At 33.8% G+C, this 14,554-nt stretch overlaps 1 protein-coding gene and 1 long non-coding RNA gene across 2 annotated transcripts in view; one reads left to right on the top strand and one right to left on the bottom strand.

Annotated features, from left to right (window-relative positions):
* CNTN5 (contactin 5) overlaps positions 1-14,554 on the bottom strand; it is a 1,221,314-nt gene that overhangs the window by 322,206 nt on the left and 884,554 nt on the right. The gene's annotated exons all lie outside the window — the stretch shown is intronic.
* LOC118501225 overlaps positions 1-14,554 on the top strand; it is a 394,674-nt gene that overhangs the window by 5,415 nt on the left and 374,705 nt on the right. The window lies entirely within an intron of this gene.

Below are 14,554 nucleotides of genomic sequence, written 5' to 3'. Positions count from 1 at the left end.
ATGATTGTCTAACCACTATGCTTATACACCTGAAACTAATGCAAAGTTATATTGAGTGTAAACTGTAATTGAAAAATAAATTTAAACAGAACAACAAATAACAATAACAAAAAAAGTTAACACTAATTCCTTGTTTAAAGAATTCTGTTTACTCAATAGTTTTAAAAATAAAATCTGAACCCCTTAGTGTAGCATTCAAAACCCTTCATAACTTGAAACTTACCATGTGATTAATTATATTTAGTGACTCTGCTCCTTACGAATCTCATACTATAGCCACATGATACTTTATTAACCACATGCTTTTGACTCTCTTTGTAATTCTTTAAATTCCTTTGTTTACAATCTATCATTCTGCTCTCAGAATCATACTCAAATTTCACCTCCTCATTTTTAGGTGAACTAATTTACTCTATTCTTTATTCTCAGAATTGAAATCATTATTTTAGTGCATATATTATTGAATTTTTATGATGTTTACTTTATATTCTTCATTGCATGTGGTTTCTAGCAATGTAGGAACGAAGTTTATTCTTCTTTGTACCTGCAGTGCCTGAACATAAATTGATTAACTACAATCTGGCTACTTGACACTCTTTGGGTCAGCCTGGAGTCCATGGTTCATAAATTTTTCTCATTGAATACTTGGTTTTATGTTCCTATTAAAATTTTGATCTACTATCTTGGATTGGTTTGGATAAACATTTTCTTTACTCCTGATTGGAAGTTTGAGAGTTTTTAGGAAAAAACTAAGAAATTTCATAATATATTTTGTGGTATTTCTTGTATGTATCTCTTCCTACTTCTTTGCGTAGGCATAATTTTAATTCATACCTCAACTACATTGACCTCAGGCACTTGTACACTTGGCCCCTGATTCTGCTGTCTTTCCTATCTAATCTATTATGTACAATGACTCCAGCTTAATCTTATAAAATAACATTATCATCATTTCTTTTTCATTTTTAAAATTACCAATTTCCTACTGCCTTAATGATAAAATTTAAACTCCTTATTTTAGCATAGAAACCTCTAAACATCTGCTCCAAAAGTAGCTTTTCAACTTGACTCTAATAAGCCCATTGCTTTGGTTAGACTGTCTCTGAAATGGCACAAAGTTACGGGTCTATATATTCACTCAAATATTCTTCATTAACAGGGCTGGATTAAGTCTCTTTACCTCAAGAATACCTTCTATAAACACAGTGGCCCTCAATGATAAACCCATACTATAAAAGATGAGAAATTTACATTTCTCATCCCTACTTAGTCAAGTTTTAGTATCTAATTGCATATGTTGTTCCTTTAATGAGATGGATAATTTATTAGTGGCTAGAGAGCTATGTGTTATACTTAGTTTTCACTTATACAGGCTTGGATCATAGTAGGTTCATGCATCTAGATAGTCAGAATCTATTACAAACTAAGAGATAAGGGCTATTTATTAAGCACAAATTCTACATACAGCATAGAATGATGGCTAATATTCACACTCACTCAAAAACTTATCATTACATAGCTCTGAGAAAACATCATAAATCTTTCAGAATTTTTCCCAAATCCTCATAAGTAATTTCAGGTTTTAATATCATTTGGAGGTAAAAATTGAATTTACCAGATTTTGGTTCTATCTAGATGTATACATAGTATATGAAAAAAAGATACAATATTTTAAAAGTGGATTAATCCATTAATATAATGTAATACTCTTCAGTCCTGGTTCACTAAAGAGATTTATCTTGTCTCTAACATTGATGAAATGGAGATTTTTATCTTAAGCTTTTTAATGATGAGAAATAAACCACAATATTTTTGAATTTTCACTTCTTTTCACAAAACCATCTGTAAGTCTTGGCAATGTATAATAGGAGGGCTACACTAATATGTTTGTTTATTATCATTATTCATTAAACATATTATCCGGTATGAAGCCAAATAAAGAACAAAAAGAGTTTGATTATCAAATACATAAAGACTAACCCCTTCAACAATGCAGGGGTTAGAAGCATTGACCCCCACAGAGTTGAAAATCTGCATATAATTTTTGACTCCCCAAAACCTTAACTACTAATAGTCTACTCTATTGACCAAAGTTGTACCAATAACATAAACAGTGAATTAACACATATTTTGTATCTGTTATATCCTGAATTCTTATAACTGAGTAAGTTGGAGAAAAAATGTTATTAAGAAAATTATAAGAAAGAGAAACTACATTTATAGTATTGTACGTATTTATTGAAAAAAAAATTGTGTATAAGTGGGCACCCACGCAGTATAAACCTGTATTGTTTAAAGGTCAACTGTAATGATTAAGTATAACTATTTATGTTAGAAAGCAACAGAAATTAGAAACTTGTATTTAAGACACACCTTCTGAAGGAAACCAAAACACTAATTCAAAAGAACATAAGCACCACTATGTTCATTGCAGCATTGTTTATAATCATCAAGATATGGAAGCAGCCCAAGGGTCCATCAGTAGATGAGTTTATAAAACAACTATGGGATATTTACACAATGGAATACTACTCAGCTGTAAAAAAAAAAAAAAGAAGAAGAAAATTTTACTCTTTGCGACAGCATGGATGGACCTGAAGAACATCATGCTAAGTGAAATAAGCTAGTCAGACAAAGATAAACACCATATTATTTCACTCATATGTGGAGTCTAATGAACAAACTGAACTAACAAGGAAAATGGGGATAGAATCATAGACGGAGAGCAGGATGACAGCTGGTGGGAGGTGGTGAAGGGGTGGAAGGATTGAGGAAAAAGGAAAAAGGACTCATGGACATGGACAAGAATGTGGTGATTGCTGGGGGGAGGAGTCTATAAGGGTGCTAAATGGTAATGGAAAAATAAAATAAAGATTTAAAAAATGAAAATATATATACTTTCTTTCCTTTGAAAAAGAAGGGAATGGATCTGAAGCAGATTTATAGCAGACAGGGAGCCCATATTTGCAAATTTTCCAACTTCATTTGGATGTAAGTAAAAATGTTTTCAAAAGAGAACTAGAAGCAGAACTATGCCTATAATGTTTACTGAAAACACACTGGCTACGCAACTGTTAAGTTTCTAACACTGAAAAGACTTTGGGAAAAAAATTTTAAGGTACACCCCAACTTATCCCAGCTAGATACACCTGCGTGTTCCACAAGCTTAAGTAGGTTTAATAAAATAAGATTTGTAAGCAAGCAAGCAAGTAAGCAAGTTAATTACAGAGGTAACATGATCTGTGAGGTCTTGTTTCTTTGGGTTTTATCATTACTTTTTATATTGCTGGTAATTGGACTTGTGAATCATTTTTGTAAGTTATAAACCATTCTTTCTTATTTTGTTAACTTTTTATAAGATTTCTAAAGCAGCAGAAATAAATTGAAACCTAAAATTACAATTAGAGGCATAGTATGACATTTCAGGTCATGCAATAATCACTGTTTCATGTAAAATGATAATACAGTAATAAAAATAATGCCCAGTCCTTACATAGGGTTTACTATATAATGGGTGCCTAACTCCTATAAATGTATCAACTCTAGTCCTCACAAGCCTTTGAATTGGTCTGGTAATCACCCCCATTTTACCTCTGAGGAAATCAGGCAACTTGAAAACTTGTTCAAAGTCATGGCTATTAAATGCTACTGACAGGATTTGAGTGCAGAGAGTCTGGCTCCAGAGTCCATGCCCCTCTCTGCAATGTTAAATAATGAATGAGTTGCATGCCATATGTTCTACAGTAATTCAGTGCTTCAGAGCCAAAGACATTTTTTTCCACAGAAAATTGAGTAATAGTTTGATTGCTATTTAACTAAAAAAAATGCTACCTAGTTCATAAGAAGAAATCTATAGTACAAACATAACTGTTTGGGATTTTGCATCCTAGAAATAAGAATCCTTATGGTTAAAAAGGGAGAAGAAAATAAATCACCTCTCCTCCCTCACGTGCTTTCTTCACAGAAGCAGAGTCAGCCTCAGACAAAAACTTGAAAGATAAAAGTTTTTTATTATTAATTCCACTTCTTTTTATTTGCCTTCTTCCTTAGTTCCTTTGCATATGTTTTTCCTTTGTCCATAATGCCAGTTCAGAATTAGGGCAACAGAAAATTTCCTTTTCTTTTTCAACACTGCACCCAAATGTCAACTTTGCTCTGCAAAAGCTCCTAGTGAATTTGTGGAGTTAGTTCTTGTACTCTTTGCACCCTGACATATTATGCCTCCTTATTTTACTCTTTGGATATGGCTTCTTTGAAAAGATCTGTCACCTTGTCTACCTTCCCTGTGACATTGTGAGTTCTTTGAGGACCAAAGAATGTGTGTGTTTTTTTCTTGAATCCCTAGCACCAAAAACAAACAATCAAACAGAAAGTGTGAATTGTGTCATATTCTTTATATGCATAATTATTCTAATCTTTACAACAATCTCAAGTAGTTTTAATATCTGTTACATGCATCAAGAAACCAAGGGTTAGAAAGGTAGGTCTCTTAGTTAAAAATGAGGCAGAACTATAATTTTGAAATAATTAAGTTTGGCTCAAAAGCTCTCTGCCTCATCCCCCTGATTATATATAAATATATATAAAATAAATTATATATATAAAAATTATATATATACTTATATATAAGTATTTTATAATTATATAAATTATATATATAATTATAGAAATTATATAATTTATATAATTCTATATGTAATTTTAAATATTTTTAACAAAATTATATATATATATACATACACACACATGCACACACATATAATATTTTACAAATGATGCCAAATTCCCTTCTATTATCCTTCACAGCCCTATCCAACTCTCTTTGGGAAGTTGTCTCAGTAAAATGTTAAAAGCAAAGAAAATATGATTTTAGCTAATATAATGCTAAAGTAAAAATTACTGATTCTAATTTTCTCTGTGCCATTTAAATTTTTAAAAACATAATGCTTCTTCACCTAAATGACTATTTAATTGATGGAGTTCTAGCCTGAGTAGTATGAGCCTTGTGACAGTATGGGGAGGAGAGGCTGTAGACAGTAGGTCTGCTGCCTTTGTCCAGATCTGTTGAGAGTCCATTTCTGAGGACAGAACCCCTAAGATGCCCTCACTGTTTTTTTCTTTAACTTGTTTTCTGCTTTCACATACCTCTGAATTTCAAATTCTCTAAAAGCCTCTTAAGGATACATCTTTTGTTTAAACAAATGCAAAGCTGAAATGGCCAGTGGCAGTGACCAGTCTATGGTAGGACAGCTCTTTACACACACAAATTTTTTGCAAGTGTCTCATCTATAAGATTTGTACTAAGTGTATTTGATCATCATGATGTCAGAATCACAGCAAAATCTTTATGTTGGCTTTCATTTATTTTTAAAACAGTGAATGATAGAATTATTCTTTAGTATTCTGGATTTAGCACATTCTTCATTTATTTTTTTCTTTATAATTAATTTTTTAACACTCTGACATTTTAAAAGAAAACCTGAATTTAAAGAAAAAAGCATGCTTAATATGAACTAGAATCTACTAATTATTAAGAAAATTAGGCTATGAATGCTCTTGACACATAATTAACACATTATATTGCAGGCGAACTTATATTCTCTATGGATAGAGTCTATCATTCCCAAAGATCAATGTAACCCCAATTCTACTTATATGGGTTACTCTTTACACTCTGATTTCATAAATTGGATGGATTCTCCCTTTTTAGACAAACTGAAAAGAAAAATCTTCACAACATTTAGTCCAAAGAAACTGTGAAGTAAATATTGTTTTCATAATAAGCCTTCTATTCATTCTGAGGGTCACATCTAATGACACCTTTTAAATTTTGTTTCAGGTGGTATTAATAAAGTAATACCAACCCAATTGGGCATTGATATCATCAGGAAAGCATAGTGATAGAGTGGGAAAAACACTCTGCAAGTGAGCCCATAGCCCCCATCAACTACGGCCATGGCGAATCCCTTAGCATACTGGTGAATGACCAATAAAGTATAACATTTAGCAGTGTACTCTTGAGCCATACAAACATATGTAAAAGAACTTGTTACTTGTCTTAATAGCAGATTCTTTAACTACAAAAGAAAATAAACTCAAAATGTAGTTTTTGGCATTGGCTGGTGTGGTGTGGTTTGGCATGTGAACCAAAGTATCACCAGTTCGATTCCCAGTCAGGGCACATGCCTGGGTTGTGGGCTAGGTCCCCAATAGGAGGGACACAAGAGGCAACCACACATTGATATTTCCATCTTTTTCTCCTTTGTTCCCTTCTCTCTAAAAGTAAATAGGTAAAATCTTTAAAAAATGTAGTTTTGTTGTGCAGACTAAGTGAGAAAATTATGAAATGCTTTCAACAGAGTGCCTAGTTTATAGGAAAAACATTAATTATTCATTATCAAGCTTCCCACCTATGCAGCTACTATCTCCCCTCCACAGCACTGAAAGACAAGGGTTATAAAACAGTAAGATTAATCACTGAGTTTTTAAATATTTTGAATAATGGCAAGATTATTTTTGGTATAAGTAAATTGCCTCTCAGTATCTCTACTTTGAAGAACACAACACTCATTTAAATATATGAGTTTCAGTGCATCTGTCTTAAAACTATCAGTCTTGTTATTTTATAATAAATTTTCAAACTATCTCATTGTGTTGAAGTATGGAAGAAACACTTCTGTAAATATTACAAATTACTTTCCAGAGAAATAGTTTTAGAGTTCTCAATATCCTGGATGTGTGATTTTTAGCACTGGATAATAAAAGTGATCACAAAATAAGAATAAAATCCAATAAAGAAGGATATAAATAAGAATATAAATTCAATATCCTTGCAAGGTAAAGGAAACCTTAAAATATTCACCATAGAGTTACTCAATTTTAGACAAATTAACTGAGATTAAATGTGAAAATTATCTCAGGAGAAAAAATAGAAAAAAGTCATTTTAAATGATTCATAGAGAGATATAAGGTTATTTTTAAATACTTATTGGAAACTCAGAGAAAATCAGGTAGATCATATTAGGAACAGCAGTGTAAGGCAAGATAAGGAAACTGGTAACCATAAGAAAATGGCAATCTTCATAACATAAAGATTGTCTAACTAAAAATGAAGAGACCTATGGCCCCTATGGCAACTCAATTACAAGTACACTCCTCCAGAAACAGCATATTAATCTAAATTTCAATAATTACCTTTTGGTGACCTAAAACTGTGAATTAAATACATTTTAAAATATTCCAGAGGCAATAGACCAATTCAAGAAATACCATGACTGTCTGACTGTCTGACAGTCATGGTATTGTAAAGTCAGAGTTGCTTATTGAAATAAAATACAATGTCAAGCATTCCCTAACTTAACTGAACATAAAAGTTTCCAGATGCATTAAAAAATAAACATCTATAATTTCCACTTTATGTCTGCTGAATCATAATATCTAAAAGAAACATGCAGGACTCTGAATTTCTAGCAAGATCGTCCCCAGCATGGTACTATATGGTTTTTCATTCAACTTTTGTTTGAAAATCCTGTCTTGTATAAGAAAGAACTTTAAAAATACAAATAGGTATATAACATTAAAAAAGAAAAAACCCACAACACTTGGAAAATAATCACTAGTGCAATGGTTCTCAGTTGCACTTAATGGATGAAATATCCAGGAAGTGCTATGGAAAATGCAGTTTCCTGGGCTTTATAGGGTGAGGTCAACTTGCTCACTGATCTTGAACTCCCTTTCTTTAGGAGTTGGTGAACATTCCTAGAGCCACTGCACAGTCTGCTGGCTTAATATGTTCTGAGAGGCCCTGATGACTCAGTGGCCCTGAGAGAAGAAGGGTTCTTTCCCCTTAGTGAGAGATCATTTAGATTTAATTATTTCTAGTAGTTTCAGTTGGAAGAGGACTACTGATATTCTTTGGTAATGGAGGGGAGCAGCAACACTCCTGTGTCTCAATAAAGAAATATTTATTGATAATTTGTACAACTTACAACATTTCAGGAGTTAAAAATGTTGATTTCTAGGATTAGTCCAGACATTCTGATTGGGAAGATATTAGGTATGGCTCAATATTTCAATTTTTTATAACACCCAGATTATTCTCATACAAGTGTTTGATGATCACACTATTAAATGCTGGTTTAGTAGATATTATTTCATAGACTTTTATAGATGTAATTTTAGAGAAAGAAAAAACAGTGATTTAAAGTAATGTGGAGCAATAATCTTTTGTCATGGCTAGTGAAATACCTTAGGTATGGGAAGCAACATGTTGGAAAAATAGGATAGTCTTCAGGATAGAAGATAGTCTTGAATTTTGGATAGCACTTATTGATTATTTAGGAAAGTATTTAATGTGGGAAGTATCTTAATACGGGAACAATAAAATTTCTAAGTGTTCAGGTGATGCTGAGCTCTACCGAGTAGAGAAATATCAAGCTGGAAAATATAATTTTTATAAAGATATCGTAACACTATATGGGTGAATATTATAAGAGTGGTGGATGAATTTCAAAATGGACATAGAAAATACTTTTATAATAAAATTAAAACTATACTTATTATATGGTAGATTTTATTCCTGTTCTTTGTAACTAGCTGTATGATCTTAGATATTATTCAACAACTTGCAGACAGAGGTAGGAGTTCAGAAGGCATTTCAAGAAGAGAGAAAAGGAACAAAGGAAATGGAGTCAGAAAATTATAGAGGGACTTCTGGCCAAGAGGGAGGTGTAGGTAGATATACTTTGCCTCCTCACACAACCAAAAGAAGGACAACAACAAATTTAAAACAAAAAATAATCAGAACTGCCAGAAAATTGAACTGTATGGAAGTCCAAGAACCAAGGAGTCAAAAAAGAAACATTCATTCAGACTGGTAGGAGGGCACGGACTGGGAGCTGGGATGGAGAGGACTCACAGAAAGGCAGCAGCTGGATGACTAAGTAAGGCAGTGGCTGACAGAGCAAGTGGTCCCACATTTGCAGGCAGATAAACCAGGAGGAACAACTGGGGAGCAGAACAGACTGTGCAACCCAGAGTTCCAGCATGGAGGTATAAAGCCTCAAACCTCTGACTGAAAACACCTGTGGGGTTGGGACAGCAGGAGAAACTCCAAACCTCACAGGAGAGTTTGTTGGAGACACCCACAGGGTCCTAGAATATACACAATCCATCCCACCTGGGAATCAGCATGGGAAGGGCCCAAGTTGCTTGTGGGTAGTGGTGGGAGTGACTGAAAGCCAGCTGAGACCTGAACAAGCAGCACTGTTCCCTCTCAGATGCTTCCCTCACATACAGCACCACAACACAGCAACAAGGGTTGCCTCACCCTGGCAAATACATAAGACTCCACCCCTTACTATGTAACAAGTGCACTGAGACAAAAAATATGTCCCAAATGAAAGAATAGATATTGAAGCTCCAGAAAAAAAATTCAACTAAGCAACGAAGAGATAGGTAACTTATCAGATGCACAGTTCAAAACACTGGTAATCAGGATGCTCACAGAAATGGTTGAGTATGGTCACAAAATACAGAAAAAAGTAAAGGCTATGAAAAGTGAAATAAAGGAAAATGTACAGAGAACCAACAGAGATGGAAAGGAAACAGAGACTTAAATCAATGGTTTAGAGCTGAAGGAAGAAATAAACAATCAACCAGAACAGAATGAAGAAATAAGAATTTAAAAAAATGAGGAGAGGCTCAGGAACCTCCAGGACAACTTTAAATGTTCCAACATCTGAATCACAGGGGTGCCAGAAGAGGGAGAGGAAGAGCAAGAAATTAAAAACTTATTTGAAAAAATAATGAACTTCCCCAATCTGGCATAGGAAATAGACTTCCAGGAAGTCCAGGAAGCTCAAGGTGTCCCAAAGAAGCTGGACCCAAGGAATCACGCACCAAGGCACATCATAATTACATTACCCAAGATTAATGATAAGGAGAGACAGAGTGGTGATGACCCTCCCTCGCTCAGTAACCCTCAATGGTTCCCTGTTACTCTCAGGATAAAGCCTACCAAGAGCCTAATAATGGAAATAAGGCCTTTGTCAGCCTCTTGGTTTCCTTTCTTGCCGTTTCCTATTATTCTCCCTACTTAACTAATTAATATTATATACCAGATGGTAACAGCAGATGAAAATCAGTGTGCCAAGTTTCTTACTGAAATCTTTTTCCTGTCAATAAAGTGGCTAATCTAAGTGGTTATAATATAAAAAAATAATAAAGATAAGGAGAGAATCTTAAAAGCAGCAGGAGAAAAGGAGACAGTTACCTACAAAGGAGTTCCCATAAGACTGTCAGCTGATTTCTCAACAGAAAACTTATAGGCAAGAAAGGGCTGGAAAGAAATATTTAAAGTCATGAAAGGCAAGGAAGTCTGTCCAGAAAAGCTATCATTTAGAATGGAAGGGGAGATAAAGTGCTTCCCACATAAGATCAAATTAAGGAATTCATTATCACTAAGACATTATATGAAATGTTAAAGGGACTTATCTAAGAAAAAGAGGAAGATCAAAACTACCAATGGTAAAATGACAAACTCAAAACTATCAGCAACCAAACTTAAAAAAAAAACAAAAACAAAAACAAAAATTAACTAAGCAAACAACTGGAATAGGAACAGATTCACAGAAATAAAGATCTCATGGAGGATTATCAGTGGGGAGAGGACGAAGGGAGAATGGGGGAAAAGGCACAGGGAATAAGAAGCATAAATGATAGGTAGAAAATAGACAGGGAGAGGTAAAGAATAGTATGGAAAATAGAGAAGCCAAAGATCTTATATGTATGACCCATGGAGATGAACTAAGGTTGTAGAATGTGGGTGCGGGAGGGGAGGGGTGTTACAGAGCAGAGGGGAATAAAGGGGAGAAAAAATGGGACAACTGTAATAGCATAATCAATAAAATATATTAAAATATATATAAAAAAGAAAACACCAGTTTTAAAAAAAGAAAATTCTGTAGTAGGTTTTGAATGAAGAATGATTAAATACATGTGATGGAAGATAAAACTACTTCCAATGTTATGACCTGCCCCCCAACCTCTATTAAATCCTCAATTGTAGACAGAGAAGTTTGAATTTATGCAGTAAACAACAGCAAACACAAACACCACAGTAATAGAAACAGTCTTGGAAAGTAGTTCTTAACTGTAATAACCTCACACACTAGTGAAAAGTGGGAACTGAATCATAAATACTGTGTTAATAGCTAATCATTACTAAAGCTTACTATGTAACAGGCCCTATGCTAATAGGTTGGCATGTTTAACACATTTAATCCTCACAGTAACCCTCTGGGGTAAGTATCCATGCTATCTTATGTCCAGGTGAGTAAATTGAATCACAGACAGATTGTCTCTTATCCAAGGATAATGTAGGTGTTAAAGCAAATGTAACATTGTGACTGATTTATTTTAAACAAAATTAATCAAAATATATTCTAGTTTAAATCCCTAGAATGTAGCCACTCTCATGAATTTACTTCTCTAAGCTGTCTTGATTAATGTTATAAAAGATGGTATAACATCTAGTTCATTAGAACCGAACCAGCAGCAGCTACCTTCTATCACCTAGAATGAGTCAATGTTGCACTGGTCAGGTAGCTCAGTTGATAAGAGCAGTATCCCAATACGCTAAGGTTGTGAGTTTGATCCCCAGTCAGGGCACATACAAGTATCAACCAGTGAATGCATAAATAAGTGGAACAACACACCAACATTTCTCTCTTTCTCTAAAATTTAATAAATAAAAATAAGTGGCAATGGTCTTAAAAGTGAGTGTAAAGAGTGAAATGCAGAAAAAGGCAGTTGGAAGCCACAGATTTAGGGAAGACGTAAAGAGTGTTGTAATTAGGAGCAGAAAGATGAGGATGGATGAGAATCACATTGCAGATGTATAATTCAAAGGCTTGCCAGTATGTGGTCATAAGATTAGGAGGATTTGAGTTTATCCAGAAATTTTTATGTTAGATGTTTTAGAAGAAAGGTGATCTTAGTAACAATTTAGATATTAGCTGGAGAAGTTTGTTTGTGGGAAGATTCTAAATTGGAAACAGAGATGGAAGTGCTCACTAAAGAAAAATATTTAGAAATATAGATGAGTTTCAGGAGTAGAATCCTGAAGAAACACATACATTTAGAAGGATAAGCCTCCTTCAGTCCTTTCTGGGACAATGCCAAGTATAAACAAGACAGACGGGGGTGAGCGGACACATCCAGATGGACAGCTGAAAGGAATGATTTATTTATGGAGTACATTGAGAAGAGACAGTGAAAGGTACAGATGAAACTGTTTGGGAAAGCCTACTGGAAGAGTCAAGAAAAGAAAATATTCTTATGTTTAAACAGATTGCAAAGAGATACAGAATGATGAAGGCTGAGAAAACGCTGCTATATTTGATTAACAGATAGTTGACTGGTTTTGAGTAGAGTGGTGAGGCTCAGTGCCAGCTCCAGATTGCCAAGTAAAGAAAGGAAGCATAGCAACAAAGATAGTTTATATTAGTCTGACAATAGGAAAGAAAGTCAGACTAAAATAATAGAACATACATTTTCTACCCTTACAAAAAACAAGTCAAAGCTCATGTTTCTTATATTTAGAATGATATATTCACTATTGCAATGATGCTTATCAAAAATTTACATCATTTATGATTTTGTTTTTTGAATAACAATAACAAACTTTTATGTTGGAAACCAGGAAAAAGCCTAAATTAGATACACATTTAGCAACTTTATCTTATTTATAAGCACTTATTAAATAATTTTACAAAGTTTCCAAGACATATTAAAGGAGTTGAAATATGTACATTGTTTTTCTTGATAATAATTCTTATTTCCATAGATAGAAGTGCAAATTCTTTGGATAAGTCTGTCTGAGTAGAAATTGAATTGTATGGGATGACTGACTGTCAAGGACATCTGAGCAAGCAAAGTATTCATTTTATTCAGAAAGCATCCAATGATTTTTGATGTTTTTATTTAATTTGTATCATGTCAAGATGATAAGCTTCTCAGAGAGACATGGAGCAAAATAAATAAAAGATTAATAAAAGCCAAATAAGTTTCTATATTCCTGCAAATTTTGACATAAAACCTTAATATTATTCAGCTTCTTTTACACAGTTAAATATACTCAAGTAGGACTGTTCTTAGCACCAGCTCTCCAAGTCTCCTTGAAGCTATTCATAAGCTGAAAATTCTAAACAAAGATTAAAAGAAAAAATGTCTTCTGAGGTTAGAGTAGGTGATTCAATACACGAGCAAAACTTAGGGGAGAAAAATGGTAAAATTAAGAATATCCAAGGCCATTCCAATTGTCATATTTCTTTGTGATAAACAGACTGGTCAGGAAATGAATGGCATTGCTGTATTTTACTGTTTGAATGCCCAGACAAATTTAAAGGATGAGAAACAGGATCTACTCTGTCTGTGCTTTCATCTGGTGCAAAGCAAACAAAGAATTGGAGTAGAACAAGGGTACATTTGAATGAATGCATATTCCATCAAATGTTACTTTTGAGTTCCAACACACTACTAGAATAATCATGAATATTCCACATGACAAGAAAAATTTGCTCCATATGTTTGTTTGGTCTTTGTATTAGTTTTTTTATAGTTATTGTAACAACATACAATACATTTGGTAGTTTTCAATGACATGCCTTTATTTTCTTATAATTCTGGGGTTCAGAAGTTCAAAATCAGTTTCCTTTGGCTGCAATCAAGGTAGCTTCTTTAGAAGGCAAGGCCTCCTTCCCTCTGGAAGCACTAAAGAAAATTCATTTCCTTACCTTTTCCATATTCTAGGGCTGCATTTCTTTCATTCTTTAGCTCATGGCCCCTTCTTGCATCACTCTAGTTTCTACTCACATCACTTTTGTAGTGAAATCTTGTTCTGCCTCCCTCTTATAAGGAAACTTGGTACTATATTAGGGCTGACTCTAATTAGCTATGGTAATCCAGGCTAATCCAGGGTAATGTCTCCATATCAAGATCTTTAATCACACCTGCAAGATCCCTTTACAATGTAAAGTAACATTCAAAGTTTCCAGGAACTGCAATATGGACATATTGGGGACCATTAGTAGCCTACCACATTCTTCAAGACTGCCATTTAAAAATATTCTTCCATTGCTCCCAAGTCCTGCATTATTCAGTAGAAAATTAGTGGGGTTAATTCATCAGTTATGCAAGTATACAATTCCCTTGTTAACACAATTCTTGTCTTAAAAATAAACCGGTTATCTACACATATATTCTCAGTTGATGACTTCCCTTACTGTTCATTTTTTTAAAAACCATTAGAGTTCTCACCACTAAATTGAAGGTTATCTTCCCACTGTGACAAATGATAAATTCTCTAACAAAGACAATCTTTCTTCATGCATTCTGAATCTATTTCCACTCACTTTCTTAAGTTGCTTCTTCAATTAATTCTCTCTACTTTGTTATTCAACTCCAGGAAAAGGACCCCAGGATAGCTGTTGTTGCTGTTGTTGTTATTATTATTACCTTTATTATTCTCCGTATCACTATAGAGCCCCTCTAT

Source organism: Phyllostomus discolor, chromosome 6 (genome assembly GCF_004126475.2).
Source record: "Phyllostomus discolor isolate MPI-MPIP mPhyDis1 chromosome 6, mPhyDis1.pri.v3, whole genome shotgun sequence".
Classification (NCBI taxonomy): Eukaryota; Metazoa; Chordata; class Mammalia; order Chiroptera; family Phyllostomidae; genus Phyllostomus; species Phyllostomus discolor.
The sequence above is the reverse complement of the archived record's forward strand: the minus strand, read 5'-3'. Positions and strand labels throughout refer to the sequence as shown.